The sequence below is a fragment of the Felis catus genome, chromosome A1 (assembly GCF_018350175.1).
Source record: "Felis catus isolate Fca126 chromosome A1, F.catus_Fca126_mat1.0, whole genome shotgun sequence".
In the NCBI taxonomy this organism is placed as follows: domain Eukaryota; kingdom Metazoa; phylum Chordata; class Mammalia; order Carnivora; family Felidae; genus Felis; species Felis catus.
Genome location: NC_058368.1, coordinates 3,429,042 through 3,437,597, shown reverse-complemented (window position 1 = coordinate 3,437,597; position 8,556 = coordinate 3,429,042). Strand labels below are relative to the sequence as shown.

The 8,556-nt window shown below is 42.9% G+C and overlaps 2 long non-coding RNA genes across 4 annotated transcripts; one reads left to right on the top strand and one right to left on the bottom strand.

The window, feature by feature from the left end:
- Window positions 1-200: 200 nt before the first annotated feature.
- LOC109492534 lies at window positions 201-3,903 on the bottom strand. 3 transcript variants are annotated; one of them, XR_006587314.1, is made up of 3 exons: window positions 3,783-3,903; window positions 952-1,043; window positions 201-623 (listed from the first exon to the last, which is right to left on the bottom strand). It is a non-coding gene; the product is annotated as an uncharacterized LOC109492534 (long non-coding RNA). The 3 variants fall into 3 exon arrangements; XR_006587323.1 differs by lacking the exon at window positions 201-623 and adding an exon at window positions 2,237-2,403 and having other exon boundaries at window positions 696-1,043; window positions 3,783-3,897; XR_002146437.3 differs by lacking the exon at window positions 201-623 and having other exon boundaries at window positions 696-1,043.
- Window positions 3,904-3,962: 59 nt separating this feature from the next.
- LOC123380892 lies at window positions 3,963-7,661 on the top strand. Its single transcript, XR_006587261.1, has 3 exons — window positions 3,963-4,075; window positions 4,384-4,442; window positions 6,105-7,661. It is a non-coding gene; the product is annotated as an uncharacterized LOC123380892 (long non-coding RNA).
- The last annotated feature ends 895 nt before the right edge of the window (window positions 7,662-8,556 follow it).

Here is an 8,556-nt window from a genome sequence, read left to right as displayed (position 1 = left end):
AAGATCTATAAACTGTGACCAAGTAAATGTATTCATCTAATAAAAATTAACCTATGGTCAAACTACATAGGGCTTTTTGAAATATTATACAATTTGGAAACTTTCTGCGTATCTTCTTTATCAATTCCCCGTAATTTATTTTCACAAGAAATTGCCAAAAATTGTCCTCTGGGTAAGGAATTAGGAGGATGAGTCACAAGTGCTCTACAGCCACTGACTTTAATTGTTTACTTCAGAGTCCCTGAAGGTGTGGTCCCATCTTTCATCCCAAAGCCTCAGTTGTTACTGGGAGAATTCCAGGAAGAAATTTTCTGGACTATGGCCCCAGCTTCCCTTTTATCCCCTTCAGATACCAAAGAGAAATGCTAAAAAATCATCTTATGCATATAATATTTCCTCAAAACATCTGGTGACTGTCTCCTATATTCTAGGCACTGTTTTCAGGGCTAGCTTATATTTTGGCATTTGTCACATACTAACCATAGAACCTGATCCGTTATCAATTAAGATTTGAAATCGTGTTGATAGAGGAGGCCATGTGTGACACGCGCCTTTGAATCCATTTCCATTCAGAGCACACTTAACAGCTTTTTATGCATGATGGATGTTAAATGAAGATTTGCCTGAGGGATAGAAAACAAAAACAAATGAAAGTCTTTTCCCCGAAGTGAAATATTATGCGAAGTCGAATCAAGCAGGCTTTCAAAACACTGTTGAACTTTATACGTGATACTTGGAACTGACTCTTCCATTTACATCAGGACTTGTGGCTTGCAAAGTGGAGTTATTAGTTGTCATGGGTTGAAGTGTGTCCCCCCCCCCCCCAATTCATACGTTGGAGTCCTTACAATGTGACTGTGTTTGAAGAGAGGGGCTTTAAAGAGGTGGGTAAGGTGACGTGTGGTCATTAGGGTGGGTCCTAATCCAACACAGACAGAAGGAACAACCTACAAAGACATGGAGAGAAGACGGCCATCTGTAAACCAAGGAGAGAGGACACCAATCCTGGCAACATCTTGACAACGGACCTCCAGCCTCCAGAACTACAAAAAATAAGAAAAGAATTTCTGTTGTTTAGACCACCCAGTCAGTGCTGCTTCGCTATGGCAGCCCCACCAAACTAAAGAACTAATAATATTGAACTTGATTTCATTTTCTGAAATGTGCACGAAAAGATTTTGAAACCAACATGCATTTCTTCCCTTTATTTTTTTCCCCCTCGGTTATCCTATCTGTGTCTGTACGAATGGGTGCACATGGAGGGTAAGTTAAACTTTATAAAGAGTAATGCCAACATTTATCTCTCTTATGAGAGAGAGTTGAGGTTAACATTTTGAGCTCCAGCCCGTTCCTTTGGGAATCTGGCTGCGAGCAGTGGGATGATGTTTTTCTTCCGTACAAGGGGCAGAGGGCCAGAGCATGATGGGTAACTGCGAAGACATCATACCGATGCAGAAAGGCATTTAGCATACTTCGTAGAATGGAGAGTGCTAGTTTATGTTATGTTATTTTATTTTGTAGAATTCTATTTTAAAGTCAACGGGTCTTCCATGTGTAGGCATGACTTTCTTACCAATGAGCTAACTTTGGTGGGGTCACTGATCTGAGTAAATGCGGGTTGGCAATGTTGAACTCTTCGACGTGATGGGCGATAATCCAGAAGGCTTTGTTAGAGATGTTATGTACCCAGATAATGTATCGATTTGAGTGAGAAAAAAGAACCATCAAATAAATCCTATGCAAAAAAAGGTGCCGGTTACTGCTACAGTTAGGCTCTTTTATATTCTGAGACCATCCTGCCATGCTTAGATGGATGTACCTGGGTAGGGATAGAGGCTGTGTGTCTATGAGCTGTTCTGACTGGTCCACCTAGTTGCCGTGCCAATGATAGCCTGATGCATTGCTCCCCTATAGAAACCAACAATGTTGAGCCTGATTAGCCAAGAATATGGTCCTCCCATTTAATTCTTCTTTTTTAAAAAAAGTTTATTTTTATTTATTTTGAGATAGAGATAGAAAGCAAGCAGGAGAGGGGCAGACAGAGAGGGAGGCAGAATCCCAAGCGGGCTCCATGCTGTCAGCACAGAGCCTGGTGTGGGGTTCGAACCCACAAATGGTGAGATCATGATCTCAGCCAAAGAGTCAGAGTCTGAACCCACTGAGCCACCCAGGTGCCTCCCATTTAATTCTTCTATTAAATCCCTCTGTGGCAAAGTGACTAACAACAAAGCCTTACTGAGATGCAGATGTGAGGCTGTGGAAACCGACAAAAACATGCAGCCCAGCAAAAAGCAAGAATGTGCTCCGATGTCTGGAGGTCTTTGGGAATCATGCAGGATGTCTCATATCATGTACCAGACTCTGCCGCTCTTCCTCAATCTCTGCGGGAATCTTAGCTGGGGGCTGTAAAAATTGTGGTAAGACTTGCAAGAAAAGAAAGTGCTTCTATCCAGTCAGTATCTGTAGAAGTTACATCTGAATGAATACAGTTCAGTGGAGCCTGATGAGCTTTATGGCTTGAAAAGGAATATGACGAACATCCTTGAAATACCTCATCCATCCTTCCCTGAATGATTTGCTCTTGTCTTTCATTCCAAACATAATCCGTTACCCCAGACTTGCTGGTTCTTTCTCTGCAGGGTCTCCTGTGCCTGTTCCTGACATTCTTTGTTTCAGTGCTAAACTTCTGGAACGTTCCCTTGCTCTCATGACATCTGGATCCAGTGCCTCGAGCCACAGTTTGCAGGTGACCCTTGACCAACACAGGTCTGAACTGCACAAGTCCACTTAGATGTCAATTTTGTCAATAAACGCAATACTATCCTATAGATGTATTTTTCTCTTCCTTATGATTTTCTTAATGTTTTTCTCTAGCTTACTTCATTGTAATAATGCAGCATATAACACATATAACTTGCAACACATGCATTAATCAACTATTTATGTTGTTGGCAAGTCTTCTGGTCAACAGTAGGCTATTTGCAAAGCATTGGGGGAGCATATACATGGATTTTTGACTGTGTGGGCGGTCTGCACCCTTAACCCCATGTTGTTCCAGGGTCAGCCGGACGTTGGTTACCCGGAGAAAGCTTTGCCTCATGATCCCCCAGTACCTTCCTGAAGCCTCTTAGATCGAATCTCAGTCCCTCTCCTTGTTTTTCACACCTTTGAATCAGAAGGCCCTTCTGACAACTGTCTCATTTGCTCTGCTGCCCATTTCCCAGTGCGATCGGTGCAGGTCTCTGACGTCCCAGACATGTCACCAGCCCCTGCTCAGTCCCTGCCCCTCCTCTTAGGAGCCCAGTGCTCCACCTAAGGGTGCCTTTCCCCTTCAGCCGTTTCTTCCAAGCCCTTGCCACGACTTGGTTCATACCTGTCATCATCCCTTCACCGTGTGCCTTAGTTCTTACGAGCTGGCTTTGGAACCGCAGACACGGGTTGGAACCCCAGCTCCGCAATTACTAGCTCTGTGTGCCTCCACCAGCTACTCAAATGTCCTGATCCTCACGATCTCTAACGTCTCGCCATTTTAATCCTTTCATCTTTGAATCTGTGCTTCTTAGGTGAAGTCCAATGGGACAATGGAGCATGGGATGGGGGGAGGGGTGGGCCTTGGGGGCCTCAGCCCACACAACGTCTCCCCCCTGCTGCTTCGTCCACTTCCACAGGGAGGGTCTGTCTCCTCCCCCACCATGGGTGACCCCCCCCCCCCCCCCGCGGCATGACAAAGTCACCCAGGGCACACCGGCAAGGAAGGCGCAGTGGTCCTAGGGGATGCTTACCCACTTTGGTTGGAACTGCAGGCCCAGGGGAGTGGGGACGCATGGCAGGGGCTCCTGTCTTCCGGCCAGCGCAGCAGCCCGCCCACGCAGCGGGGGGCTCACTCACAGCGGGCGGGGGGCCTAGTTCCGGTGTGGGGGCCACGCCCTCCGGCACCTGGAGGATCTGCGCATGCGCATTGATGATCCCTGCGCGTGATTGGGGCCAACTGTGAAATCGTCGCCGAAATCCTGCGGCGAAGGGTACAGAGAGCGCGCAAGAAAGTAGAGAGCTTCGTGTTTTAGCACCCTTGCAGGTAGTGTTTTCCTGCTTCCTTAAACCTGGGGACCCACATTTTCATTTTGCACCTGTCTGAAAGTATGCGGCCAGTTACACACAGACTTATTTTGAGAAGTAAGTGAGGTAGCCCCAGTTTAGCATGTGGAAAATACTCAACAAGGGATAGTTCCTGTTTTTGTAAATGGATGCGTACTCTCCCCGGCTGCACTGTAATTGCCTTGAGAGACAGGGTGACAGTTCCTACTAATTTTTCTGCTTCGTGTTCATCCAGCCTAGATCTGTGCCTAATACGCAATCATTTTAAGAGTAAAATGGCTTTTTCAGGAGGTGTCAAACTAAAGCTCATGGGAGAACTTCCTCAGACCTAGGAACCACTGAAATCAGTAAGCAAAATTCGGTGTCATTTGTATATAGACACTTTTCTTTTTATAAGCAATAAATATCATCGTGTTTTGAGAGAGGCCTATCATCCCCAAAGATTCAGGATCATTGTGCTTAAATTTAAGAACACATAGTAGGGGTGCCTGGGTGGCTCAGTTGGTTAGACATCCGACTCTTGATTTCACTTTAGGTGATAATCTCCTGGTTCCTGTATTCCAGCCTGGTGTGGGGCTCTGCCTTGCTAGCGTGGAGCCTGTCTGGTATTCCCTCCCTCTCTCTGCCCCTGCCCTGCCCTCCTCCCCCTCTCAAAGTAAATAAATAAACATGAAAGAAAGAAAGAAAGAAAGAAAGAGAAAAGGAAAGGCAGGAAGGAAGAAAGAAAGAGAAAGAAAGAGAAAGAAAGAGAGAAAGAAAGAAAGAAAGAAAGAAAGAAAGAAAGAAAGAGAGAAAGAAGAAAGAAAAAGAAAAGAACATGTTGGATAATTGGAAGAGAAGAGAGAGAAACCATCACAATGGAGATTCTCTCTGCTTGGGGACAGTTGGGGAATGGAGCTGACCCCCCACCCCCCTCACCCCCCTCACCCTCCGCCCCTACCAGCAGATTCCTTTAATCATCCAGAGACATAAGACTGAGGTGACATTAACTTACACTATCCTAGGTCTTCAAACAATTCACATTTTATGAAAGGTATAATTTTGCTCTTAGATTTCATTATTTAAAAGTAAAATTACTTTAAATGCCTTCATAAGGACATCCTGTGTAAAACACCAATGCTAACATTAGTTTTCCTGGGGTCTGGAGTCCACAACAGAATATGGAGTTATATACCAGATGTTATCAAAACTTTCAGCTTAAATGAGACTACTCCTGAGAAGTTAGAATAAGACATATATGGACAGGAGCAGTAATACTAAATATTTTTAACATTGAAATTAACACGTCTTTTAAAATTCTACTGGGAATCCCATGCACTTTTATATAATTAAAAGCAAAAATGACATCATTTTAAAAACAGAGCTATCGGGGCACCTGGGTGTCTCAGTTGAAAAAGCATGTGGGGGCGCCTGGGTGGCGCAGTCGGTTAAGCGTCCGACTTCAGCCAGGTCACGATCTCGCGGTCCGGGAGTTCGAGCCCCGCGTCAGGCTCTGGGCTGATGGCTCGGAGCCTGGAGCCTGTTTCCGATTCTGTGTCTCCCTCTCTCTCTGCCCCTCCCCCATTCATGCTCTGTCTCTCTCTGTCCCAAAAATAAATAAACGTTGAAAAAAAAATTAAAAAAAAAAAGAAAAAGCATGTGACTCTTGATCTTGGGGTTGTGGGTGCAAGCCCCACCTTGGGTGTAGAGATTACTAAAAAACAAACAAATAAATAAACAAACCAACAAGCTTAAAAACACGCATGTGGCTATTTTAATTAAATTACAGTGAATCATAATCTATTTTTGATGCACCTATATGGTGAAGTCTCACAGTTTCTTTTGAAAATTTTACGTAGTTTTGAAACCTAGAAGCTTTATAACTATTATGACTAGTTGATGGAATCATCCAAATAAAAAGTGTTTTCAGGTGTGTAATTTTAATAAAACAGTATGCAATTTTTTTGCATCATTTTGCAATAAATGTACCTGTACCAATTAATACCTGAGCCTTATTTCACGTTCTGCAGTTACAAGAATTGTCTTCATCTCTGGAACTCTGATGCTTTCCCCGATCTACCATGCCTCTTATAAAATGCTTATTCTGAAAGGAAATCAAGTGTTTCTTCGTTCTTTAAACAGATTAAAAATCCTGAAGAGTCTAGAGCATAAAATGGTAAAGTTTGGTGGTTCATTCCATCCTGAATCTCTTTGCTCTCTCGAAGACTTTTGGAAATTTGCAGACTATTTCTGGATATCCTTTCTGGGTTTAGACTCTAACTCATGATGTCATCTCGGTTTGCTTCTCTCCACATCATTCGTTGAGCCTGAGTTCAAGCTACTTAACCAAAAGAAACAAACTAATTAATTAATTAAAAAAATAAAAATGCCATTGACGAACAACAGAAGCATTTCGTTTTGAAAAAGGGCATGTACTCAGGGATACATGAAGAGAATTTGCCTCAAAACTTTTCAGAAGTATAGGTAATATAACCAGAAGTTACCCATTTTCATTGCTATTGCGGCATATATTCCCAAAGAAAATAACTTGGCTTTGAAAAATAGGTTTTAACTTTATAATAAACTTAGACTTCTAGAACAGTTGCACATACCCTTCACCACGTCTTCCATAATGTTAATGCCTTACATCACCCAGGGCACAATTACGAAAACTAAGAGATTAACATTGGTGTGTTTCCAGCAACCGTATTTCTGTGCCACGTCCAGTCAAGAACTCACACTGAAGTCAGGTGCCAATCTCCTTTGTTTCCTTAATGTTCCCCTGCCTTGCAGAACCTTGGCACTCAATATGTGCTGGTCACTTGCTTTACAGAACGTCCTCCAGTTTGGGTTAACCCTATATATTTTCATTATTAGATTGAAGGTAGGTAGTTTTTAAAGAAGATTGCAGACACGATGGGCCTTTCTCACTGCAACATGTCAAGGGTGTATGATGTGCAGATGTTTTATAACCCTGATCGCTTACTTAGTTAAGATGTTGTCTGTGGGTTTTTTCCATTATAAAGATACCTTTTTTCCCTTTGCAATTCCTAATTATCTTGGGAAAGATACTGTGAGACTATTCTGTTCCTCCTCAGATTTTCTCTCCTATCCTTTTGTAAATCTTGCCTGCAACAATTATTACTGTGGTGTTGTAACGTTCATATTTTCCACATTGCTTCTCTATCCATCAGTTGGCATATCCCTTCTCTGTTAAGTTTTTCAATTATTTGCTTATACCAGTATGTTGGGCTCATGGATGTTTATTTTAGTCTGTGGACTCCAATCCAGTACTCCGTTGATTTTTTTCCTCAAACTATTGCTGTTTTGACCATTGGGAGATTTTTTCAGGTTGTCTACTGTGCCCTTTTAATATGTTCCTAACGTTTCTGGAGCATTTTCTCACTTTTGGGAACCTCAGCGCACTCCAGATCATCTTGTTTTAACCTGCTTGCATCCTGGAATCAACCCCTTCCTCAAGGAGTCCTGAGAGATACTAGAATAATGATTCAGGGGTGCCTGGGTGGCTCAGTTGTGTTAGGTGTCTGACTTAGGCTCAGTTCATTATCTCACGGTTCATGGGTTCAAGCCCCGCGTGTGGCTCTGCACTGACAGCCGGAGCCCGGTGCCTGCTTCGGATTCTGTGTCTCCCCCTCTCTCTCTGCCCCTCCCCTGTTAGGCTCACTCTCTCTTTCTCTCAAAAATAAATAAACAGGAAAAAAAATAAAAAATAAAATAATGATTTAAACTTAGTTTGGAAACCGAGGTGTCATCATACTTGATGATAATTAATAGTCTAGATAATCAATAGTCTTCTATTTACAATGTGACATAAAGCCCTTATTTCTTTTAAGCCTCAAAACATCAGCAGAAACCCCTGCAGTGAATATGAACATTGCCATTTTGATGAGAAAACAGACTAAGAAAACAAACAAACAAGCAAACAAAAAACAGGAAGTGCCCCAAGAGTTTACACTAGTGAAAGGAGCTAGAATCATCACAGAAGTCTTTCAGGCTGTAAAATCTGACTCCTCCCACCTTGCAGGTGTCGAAACAAAATCTGGGAAACGCCTGTTACCAGTTTTACGGCCACCCGATGTTGAACTGTAGTGAGAGACAGAGTAAACTGGCTCTGTTGCAACTCGTGTGTCCAACATTTCTTTTATGAAAAAGGCACATTTCTGAACAAGGCAGCCATGGAAACTTGAGTTTGAGTTTGAAATTATAAAACAATAAGAGGGAATGCACTTGAGTCACCAGGGAAATATTTCTGATGGCAGAGGGCACCCCAACACGTATTGAAAATCAGATATTTTTATACTGGACTTAGGGGGAGGCAGAACAGAGAGACATGAGACGTGTTCCTTTCCCAGTCGGTCCAACCATTTTTGAGAACTCCGATTCTGCTAGCCTACATCCTATTAACGTTGGTAAAGTCATGCAAAAAGGAATGTTCCTTGGACTACAATAAGCTTTCCTTAC